The following is a 10,157-nucleotide window of genomic DNA, read 5'->3' as shown; positions in this document are numbered from 1 at the left end:
TCACCCCCGCCAGCCTAGTAGTACATCCCTAGTAGTCCTCCTCCCTAGATCTCCTCCGTCAGCTCCCACCTCATCGAGATACCCCCTCCCCGACCCCCTTGCTCTTGCCCTACCTTCCGCACACACGTAACACGTACCTATATAGACATAGGGATGAAAACTAGCGAGAGGGGTGCACGACTACGTGCGAGTGCCACTAATAATCCGCGGGGGATGTTTCGAGAAGAGAAAGAAAGAAAAAATGCCAACCCTTGCGATTCGTCCAGGTATACAGGCGAACGGGAGGGACGCCTTGTTAATTGGAAAGGAAATGAAAGAAAGGCGGCTGCCGCCGCTGTTAAATTAGCATCTAAAGAGATTGTCCGTCAAAGATTCAGAGCTGGATGAAAAAAAAAGAAACTATAGATTCCGTAATGAAACATGCTACAGGTATACTAATTGGACAAAGTAAAAGCGAATGGCATTGAATGACGGAGTGTGTATATGTATACAGTGTTTGAAATCGGGGGAAAAGAGGGATTCTTGATAACGCTGCCTGATAAGGCTAATATGCAATTAGCGCGTGCTGATTCTAAATCAAAGCGATCCGAATTAATCTTCTGATAACGGGAGGCGATAACGCGACTACTCTTTACACACGAACTTTTTCCCTGACACTCGGCGGTAGAACAATATAGATATAGGCGTCCGTACGGTCCATGCGGGACAGCGATATGATTACGCACCGAACAGACATCGTTAAATGGTAAAAAGCATCCTGGCGAAAATAGCGAAAGCGAAAGACGGTAAAGGCTGCTCGGAACGATAAATAACGTAGGACAGAGATACGGCAATATTTGATCGACGGATCCGCGGCGAATACAATTTTTTATTTGGTCAATAAGAGACGCCGTTTGAGATTATGAAAGTGCCCTAACAGCAATATGGGGACGTCCTTCCTATCCCCGCGGACCATCCCCATGACCACCCGGGCAAACTCGCCCTGAACTCTGAACCCTGAACCGCCGTCGACAGCGGCCAGAAAGTAAGGCTAAGTATAGAGGGGGCAGGGGGAGGGAGAGACGGGAAGGAGAGTTTAATAAAAATGTCAAATATAAAATAGCCAGCAGGGACGGACATTTAGGAAATAAATAAATGTAAAAGAAAGATGGCCGACCCGGGGAGAGACAGGTAGAAAGAGGGACAGCAGGGCATATATCGAAGTAGAGTAGCTCATGCAAGGGTGCCGCTACTCCAGCATCCCCTATTGCTACTTGGTACTGTTTGCCGGTATGGCAGCGTCACTGTACGACGTATCGTATATAAGAAAATGGCCCCAATATAATATTATGACGAGATCCCACGGCTGACCCAACTCCATTCAAATAGCGCTCGCCATGCACTTTGCAATTTTATCAAATTTCTCTCTTCTCCGTCTTGCTTCTATTCACGACCCAGGAACCCATGCGGACTGGTAACGTCCAATATGGTTTACGCTTCTCGCGCTTACACGGATTTACGTGGCGAGGCAATTTCGCGCGGCAGGGGAAAGGACTTTCCAATATTTTAAACGGCCGTATCCAAAAATTTTCTTAGCAGCCGCTACATCTCACGGAGATACCTCTGAGCGTGGGTATAATTTGGGGGTCTAATAATGATCCCACCCGCCTAACCAACCCTGGCCGACATCCACCAAACCCACCCACTCGAGGACCGTGTCATTATACTATGAAGTAGAGAGGCTGCTAATTAGTCATTAGCGGAGGAAAAAGACACCTCTAACGGCGTCCACGTTGCCGTCGACGTCGACGTCTACGAGTCTCCGGCAGAACCGACCGGCAGTAGGAACGCTACTGGGAACGGGAACGGCACCGGAGCAGCAGCAGCCCCAGCAACCAGCAGCCCAAGAACGGTAGACTTGAGCAAACAGGGTGTAGCTTCTAGCCTGCGTCTAATTGGACCCCCAGCGATGTAAGTTCAACTAATTGAGACCAGCCCCGTTACTACCACGTTACTGCTATACGAGAGCTTCTCTCTTTCTCTCTCTCTCTCTCTCTCGTACTATCCTGCTCTCATCCGCGACCAGATCCTCTCTTTGCGTCTTCACGATTCACCTTATCCCACGATATCCCTTAATTAATGAATTGCAATAGACATCCACAGGCCAAGTCAAGAAGCTTCTGTTAATTTTTTAATAAAAATATTGATTCGATAATAAAATTAAAAAATATTTTAGAAAATTCTCAAATCTCTATCTTAATCGCTCAGTCGTACAATTGCAAAGGTCTGCTGAGGGTACAGAGGTTTATATGTACACATTTGTATATACATATTGACATATATATGTATATACACACTCACGAAGATTCCTACAGGAGTGGATATCTGTCCCCCAGGAAGGACGAGAAGAGAAGAACCTAGCGAAGCTTGTTAGGCGTCGGCGAGCTCGCTATCTTCTAATTGGCGATATAATGATCCTGAAGGATGGAATCCCCTGATCCTGAAGGACTAAGGAGCACCCTCCTCCGTACCTTTCTCTACCCGCCTACCCTTGTTAGGGGTGAAATTAAAATTTGGTGCTCCGGATCTTCGCTCGTCTCTTGTCCCCGAGTGAGCTCGTTATACGAGCTACAATTTATACGTCTTTCCGCCTAAGGTTCCATCCACACGTGGATGGCGAACGGCACTCCCGGTTTGAAGATGCTCTTCGCGAATACCAGGGGGAGATCGGGTTATGCCATATACCGTACCGGAAAAAATATATCCGAGAAAAATAAATATGCTCGGACGTAAAGATAAGGGTGATTCTGAATCCCCGAAAAAGAAGCTATAATACGCATAGAGAGAAACTACAAAAAAAAGTCATACCTACCAAAATGAATAGTTTACAAGGGAATAAGGGATGATTTTTTTTTTTTTTTTACGAATTAACATATCTGCCAAGTAGCGGGCAATGATAGTGGAAATCATCCCTTAGCATTGGAAATTTTTGTTTTCTCCATTGCGACACTACTATCCCTAGTATCATGCCACGATACTATTATCGCCACTGCTACTAGCAGCATCAGTGATTCTAGATGGTAAAATCGTCGCACTAGAACGAGTAGCAGCCCGAACGCCTGGCGCAGCTCTCTTGCTTACTTACTTGGCGTGGAGGGGTGGAAAGGAGGGAGAGGAGAGGGGCCTCCTTCATCTGGGATCCAATTAACGATAGGCGAACCAAACTCCGAAGCGCCAGTTAAAAATTAGCTCAGTCCGGGGGTTGCGCGAGGAGGAACTCAGGAGAGCCGGTGGCTCGAAGGAATGAGAGCGAGAGAGCCGTATGTCCGGCGAGAAGGATTACACCCTCGCGATCCGACGCTTCCCACTCCTGGAGTAGTCACGGCCAGAGAAGACGATGAAGGAAGGGGGGGGATAGGGACGGGGGGGGGGAGATATAAAGCCAGTGTGCGATTCTGTAAAAGGAAGCAGGATGAGAGTTGAGTTTCTAGTCGAGTGGGGGAGGTTGGACGAGGAGGTTGCCCAGAGGGGAGGGTGTGTTGCCAAGGACGGAAGGGGATGGAGGGAATTCAATTTAAACTTATTTTTGTTCTTACAATATCTGAAATGGTAAATCTAAATACGGGAATAAAATATAAAATTGGTTCTGCCAACGGCTGAGTGGCGCGAGAGGGATCCTCGCGCCAGTCAGGGAGGATATATGTCTGGCGGGGAGGCCCCGCATGCGCTATACCATCATCGGATACCGGGTGGTCATTGAAAATTGGAAAATACATCGGGGGTCATAAATTAAACCTGGCGTCTTACGGCGATAGGAAACTCAAAGGCAGAGGTGCTCAAATTTTACTGGTATAAAGGATGAGCGGCGGTATGAATATTCGAAAAGTCTTGCTAAACTGAGTTAATGCTATCATTGTGCAAATACTTGGGAATTATTATCCTAGGCTGCGGTGAGTATTGCCAGGGCTAAAAAAAGCATGTTACTGGGAGGGGTGGCTGTTGGTCCAGAATACGGATCTGGAAAAATCGAAGTACACGTGATACTCTGACGTAGGAGCAGCAATACTCATAAATTATTCTTATGCGCTTAGAATAAGCAGGGAGAACGAAGTGACCGGTGGTAAAGTGAGGGAGGAGGAGCGGTCAGACTTGACTGGGGGTATGAAGACCACGGACCGCTCTCTGAGGGTGGTTGGCTCCACGGGGTTGGAGCTGCTGGGGTGGTCTCAGATTCTATTAAGATCTCGGTAAGTCTTGTTACACGGAGAGGGCACGCCGCAAATCTCGCAATAAAACAGCCACTGCCTGTACCACTGGCTTGACGTTCGCCAGCCACTGATTTCTTTTCAGCATCAACCCGTAACGGGGCTACGACGATTTGGGAGTCGAGCGAGTAAATGAGAATATTTTTACGGATAAAGCAAGAGAGAGAGAGAGAGAGAGAGAGAGAGAGAGAGAGAGAGAGAGAGAGATTTAAGTACTATTGTGAAATATTAGAAACCAGTACAAAAAAACAAATTGACAAAAGAGTTATTTGAAAAAGACTTGAAAAATAGTAACTCGATGCAAGTCCACGTGATAAGGTTCGGGAAGATGTCATCTGACAAGAGAATTGAGATAAGAGCCAATCCTGATGCTCGTGAAAAATATAGCAAAGCAACACTACGGTAAATAAGACCAAACGAGGAAACGAGTGAAGACTTGGATACCTTTGACTCCGGATACCGGTATACAAAGAGTCAAGAAGAAGGAGAACTAAGCTTGGACGTAACCGAAGGCAGAAGATGGGTTTGGAGTGTAGTTGGATGTAAGGGTGAGAGACGAGTGCAGGAGGGTAAAATCAATCAAAACATTAATTGAAAGAGCCTCGAAGACAATGGGGGCTGCTAGCCAGACTAAGGCGGTAGGGCAAGGATAGTCTCGATAATCGAAAGATATCCAACCAGCCAATGGGCATCACCCAACGAAAAGACGAACGAGTTGGAAAAAGGGGGGTTGAAAGAAAATTCTTCGAGGCTGTCCGAGAGGGTAGGAGGGGATGGTATAGAGAAAGAGAAATCCCGGCCGATCTAGAATGTCCAGGAGTGCCAACCGATGGTCCAGAAAGTTTCAAGGAAGAAATAAAGCCCGTTCTGTCCGACCAAACGGAAGTATCGTTAATTGTTCATTATTGAGATCTTCAAACGAATCAATCCCCCCCCCACCCCTCCCGCCCTTTACACCCCCGATCCATTATCACTGTACTATGTCCTATTATATAAGATTCGACCGAGAGCTCCCTCTCATTTTTGTCTCGTTGTACAGTAGCATGAAAAATTTTTATCTATCTTACTCACGTACCACCCCAACCCTTTACACCGGTATTTTCACCCTAAAAAAAACTTCGACCGTGACACATTACAATGTGAACAACCATCGAAATCTATTATACTCTAGCCATAAGGTCTTAAGGCCATTGTTGACCCCGTTAAGGTCTGTGGACAGCGCGCTGCCACCTGGCGGGATATCGCTGAAACTCGCAGTGGGGTTGTTTCAATTCCCGTGAAAGCAACACTTCGGCGGAACCACCCTTGACTCGCAAGGAAACTGAACTCGATTGACCCAGGGTCTCTGACTGGTCAGTCGTAAGATATTGAGGGTACGCTTTAACTTAAGAAGATTATACTCCCCCATTTTCCTATATCGAAATGGAGTTTTATTACCCCCATGCTGTAATATTGCAAAGCGACGTCCGAAGATGTATGGCAAAGAGAGAGAAAAGGACGGCAAGAAATATATACATATATATTGCAAACCGTGGCATCAATTCAATGACAAAACAACGGTAAACAACCACGGCAACTACCACATGCGGTAAAACGTGCAGAGAGAAAAACATTGAAAAAAAAAAAATAAATTTTTTTCATCAAATGACAAAATATCAAAAGACGATACTACAAATTTTTCGAACCTATCATTATCTTTTTAACAGCGTGACACATGCGTACCGTCCGAAAACCGCGACTCTCAGAAGCTACGTCATATTTCTGCTTTTAGCCGGAGCTAATTAGCCGTACCAATTTGTCGCGCAAAATAAACGTTTGCTCTGTTCTCAATTTATTTGTGTGCACAGCGGCGTACCCATACACCGAATAAACGCACAGGCATATACATACGCAGTGAGAGAGGGAGAGAGATAGAGAGATATATATATATATATAAAGAGCTATCGTAACGAGCGAGGAGTGAATGGTAGAAAGAGATAGTGAGAATAAGAGATGACACGCGCGAGAGGGAGAGAGAGAGGGAAAGAAAACCACTACGTAAGCCAGAGGCATCTATATCTTAACCCTTCTCAAACTTCAAACGAAATAATTAAGCCATTCTCTTTAGCCGCGCGGCTAACGAGCCCCGCGGCTCTGAAACTAGTGCCAATTATCGAAATCCAAACGAACGGATACATTCACATCCATTGCCACGGCAGTGACGGGAAGGAGGAGGTTCAGACTGCCGGATGGGCTGGCTTCATTATATCAAGGGGTTGTGCGATTCAACAACCGTGCGGGCCCGCTGCGAGAAACAACCAACGACTTCCCTTTCTCATTCCCTGATTCTGTCTCTGACTTAAACTCCTCCTTCGACTTCCATCCTTATGTATAAGCTAAAGCCCGTGTTACACTGGTCGAGGTAGGCTTTTCAACAGTTTCTTATTTTATACCTTGTTTTTCTTTTCTTCGAAAAGTCGATTTAAGTCGATTTAATGAATTTATCTAATTTCTTTAATGCAAAACGTTATTGTATCAGCTGTAGGTAATTTATTGTGCAGACAAATATCACCGAATTAGTTGAGTTAATTATTGTTTCATCGATATCACGTGTTTCCAGTGTTATATGTTAGCGTACTTTATGTAAATGAGAATTTTTAACTATTTTCCTTCGATTTCTACATATCGGATAACACATTAATGTACTTTACATTAGAGCGTTATACGCGTCATTATGATCAATAATACGTAATCTGGAGTTACTTAATTACCTGGCAATAGGTGCGAAGCATGTGGTGTCGTCACGTTTGGAGCAATTTTGACTACGAGTTCAACTTCTTCGTTAATTTGATTCTGCCTTGCCTCGTGGGAATTTCGTGCGGTACTTATATTATTTCTATTTTTTTTTTTTTTCAAAATTTCTACCAATTTTGATTTTTGATACACACGTACGAGTGGCGCACATAAACTAGACTGAGATTGTGATGTAAACAACACTGTGGCGTATTGTGGCCAATTAGTTTGTACTGCACCATTTGGCTGATTAATTGTATCGCAAGTGCAACGAAAAGCTTTTATCACGGATCCTTCGCATCCCGAATGCGTTTAACGCGTGATGAAAAAACGTAAATACGGAACCGCGTTTAGGAGTCGTGAAGCTGCCGCTTCGGCAGCTGCTTGTACACTGTCGCGTGTGCTCGCGGCACGCTACCAACAGTGATAAAACCCCACCAGAATATTTCCCCTGGATCTCCCCACCGAACCTACCAGTCATCCCCGTCGAGTCTCTTCCATCCCTTCTACCCTGAACGTTTCCCCTACTCTGCTCCGGCAACCGTCACCCCTCCAGCCGCACGATTTAGCCCCACGATAGTGGTACATACATTTATCTGACGAACGCTTACCGATGAATTTCGAGAATACACAATAATTGAACGTGTAAACAAAAGTTCTTTAAACATATTTGCTATCGATGCGATCACTGTATCGCGTGATTGAAAATTAACTGAATTGATTAAAAAAAAATATTCAACGTACAGGGCAATGAGTTTTGTATACAGAGACATAGAGATGCCGTAAAAATGTTAGGGGGTGGTTTGACAAAATTTTCACTGTGACAACTGTTTTGGAAATTGCGCAACGTGGCGATCTCCCCTGAGTCGGTGAAAACGTGAGAGACGCCCTATACCCCTACATTCCGTAGTGTCCTCTACTCTGTTGAATGTAGGGGTAGCATCCCCACTCCGTCGGAGTTTCTCCCGTCCGCCGTGAGCACCCCTCGCGAAGGCCACACCTCCCATTACAAAAATTACATCGGCCGCTGATTTAGTGTTGTATAACGCTTCTAAGGGGGGTGGCAGCGGGTGACCGGACCTGGATCCAGGGGTTGGGTGGGAACTAAGTAATGAAAGGGTTGCCGGTTCGAGAATCACGGAATCATTCGCCAGATTAAATTAGAAAGGCTATGACCTTTTTTTCTCTCCTCTCTTCTCTCCACGAAAGGACTGCAAAATGGATTAGGCCGTGTTTACAGCGGGCTCGCGAAGGCCCCTTTTAATTAGTAGGTGATTTATGATGAGCTGCTGATTAAATCGAGAGCAGAGCCCGTGCGACGCCTGTCATTCCCTAAAATGCCTTTCCATGTTCGAAAATCATCAGCCACCTTCGCGCGCCCCCTTTCTGTGCGCACCTTTAATTAAAACTAGTCATACCTAATAGAAAGAATCCACGAGACTGGTCGCTATTTCAGAAAGCATGAATCACACATTTACCAAAACGTACCCTTATCATCCTCCAATCTTATCTATCAATTACATCGATGCAGGATATCGAAAAATCATCAGGTAAATTACAAAAAAAAATTTAAGCTCCACTTTCCCAACGAAAACTATGAGCTTCTCGAATGCGAAAATATTTGCAAGGTGGTTTCTCATGATACGGGTGGGGGCTAGGTAGACGGTAAAGGGGTAAATCTTGACACTCGGAAATGGAAGGTAAGGATGGGAAGCTTGCAGTGAAAGCCTGAGAGAATTAGTGGAAATGGCAAAAGAGAACAAGGAAGGTCCATGGGTACGATAGAGAGACCGAGTACTAATCACTTCTAGGGACTTTAATGGAGGTTTTCTGTACGCTGTCTGCTTTGTCCTCTACTTATAGCACTCTGCTGGAACTGGAGTGTCTCGAATGAAAAGTCGAGCTCTATCATTACGAGCATTAAAATCGACCACTCTGCAACGCAATGAGAACTTCCGTTTCCTGGTAGCGTTGGTGACACTGCCTAGGAAACTTAAAAATAACCCCCAAAAGAAAATACCCCATTACCGATGATTCTAATCAAGACACAATACACTGAACGGTTTCCGTTCCTACGTACCGTTAACAGCAACCCCACGAGCTACCGCACGCACGGGACGACGGCAAAGAGCAAGGAAAATCCTAGAGAAAGGAAAACTCCCATACAGATATCAGATATTGGATGAAGTATTTACGAAAATTTGATGGTAAAGTTGCTCTCTTGGACAATTCCCGATATTGATATCCCGAAGGTTCTTCATCACGCAAGTGGGAAACGCGTCCACGGGTGCCCGAAAGTGGACCTTCGTTTCAATTCGGGACTCTAGCTCGGTAGGGTGGATGAAGAGTTCCTTGAAGGTGGCACGTCCTTACTTATGGCTACGTTAGGTCTACCTATGGATATACGATACACAGTGTGTAGCATGGCGAACACACAGAATTCACACGGACTCGGAGAAAACGCCACGAAGTCGGGAATTTATTATGCATGGGGCTGATGTATCGGACATCAGACGTAAGCACGAGGAAGAGACGGCGAGTCGGGGAGGAGAGGATACGTTACTCTCAAGAGTGGACCTGGAAGCTGGACGGTATGAGAGAGGCTGAAAGGAGATTTCATGGATAAGAAGAAGATGGAATAAGAGCAGGGGTATGCTACAAGACCAAACCCATCTATGCCCAGCATCCTTACAGTACCGCTGGTCAAAGATCCTATATGACTATATATAGAAACATATGTATAATCCAGACCCTAGAGAGACCGGTCACGTCAGTCAGGCAACCTTCTAAGACGTACCTATTATATTACTTGAGTAGCAGGAACCTTCGAGACGTTTCATTTCGTTATAAAAATAATAGAACGAGCATGGTCCCGCGTGCACGCTGAATATTGTTAACGAGTCAAGCGAAGAAGAAAAAGAAGAAGAGTTGATGGTGATAGAGGAGAGAGAGAAAGAGCTTACGTATTCGGGTACGTAATAAATTTTGGAAGATCGCGGCCCAATGGCATCGATACTTGCGTGGCATAGATACTAAGAGCTTTTCTGAAAGAGCAGGGGCTCCATTAGCCGACTCGGCTGTCTCCTGAGTCCATTACAAGATGAGGCGGGCAACCCCCTCACTACCTTATACCATCCCCTC

At 45.5% G+C, this 10,157-nt stretch overlaps 1 protein-coding gene across 4 annotated transcripts in view; it reads right to left on the bottom strand.

Moving 5' to 3' along the window:
• LOC107266981 (LIM/homeobox protein Lhx9) overlaps window positions 1-10,157 on the bottom strand; it is a 71,459-nt gene that overhangs the window by 7,940 nt on the left and 53,362 nt on the right. Inside the window, exon 1 of one of the 4 annotated variants that reach the window (XM_015738102.2) lies at window positions 6,995-7,322. The exons of the other annotated variants lie outside the window; for them this stretch is intronic. The gene's annotated coding sequence lies outside the window, so the exon portion shown is untranslated. Of the gene's footprint in view, window positions 1-6,994; window positions 7,323-10,157 lie in introns of those variants that run through there. 4 annotated transcript variants of the gene reach the window in all.

This window comes from Cephus cinctus, unplaced genomic scaffold (genome assembly GCF_000341935.2).
Source record: "Cephus cinctus unplaced genomic scaffold, Ccin1 Ccin1_scaffold0330, whole genome shotgun sequence".
NCBI classification, from domain to species: Eukaryota; Metazoa; Arthropoda; class Insecta; order Hymenoptera; family Cephidae; genus Cephus; species Cephus cinctus.
This window is presented reverse-complemented; position numbering and strand designations above follow the sequence as displayed.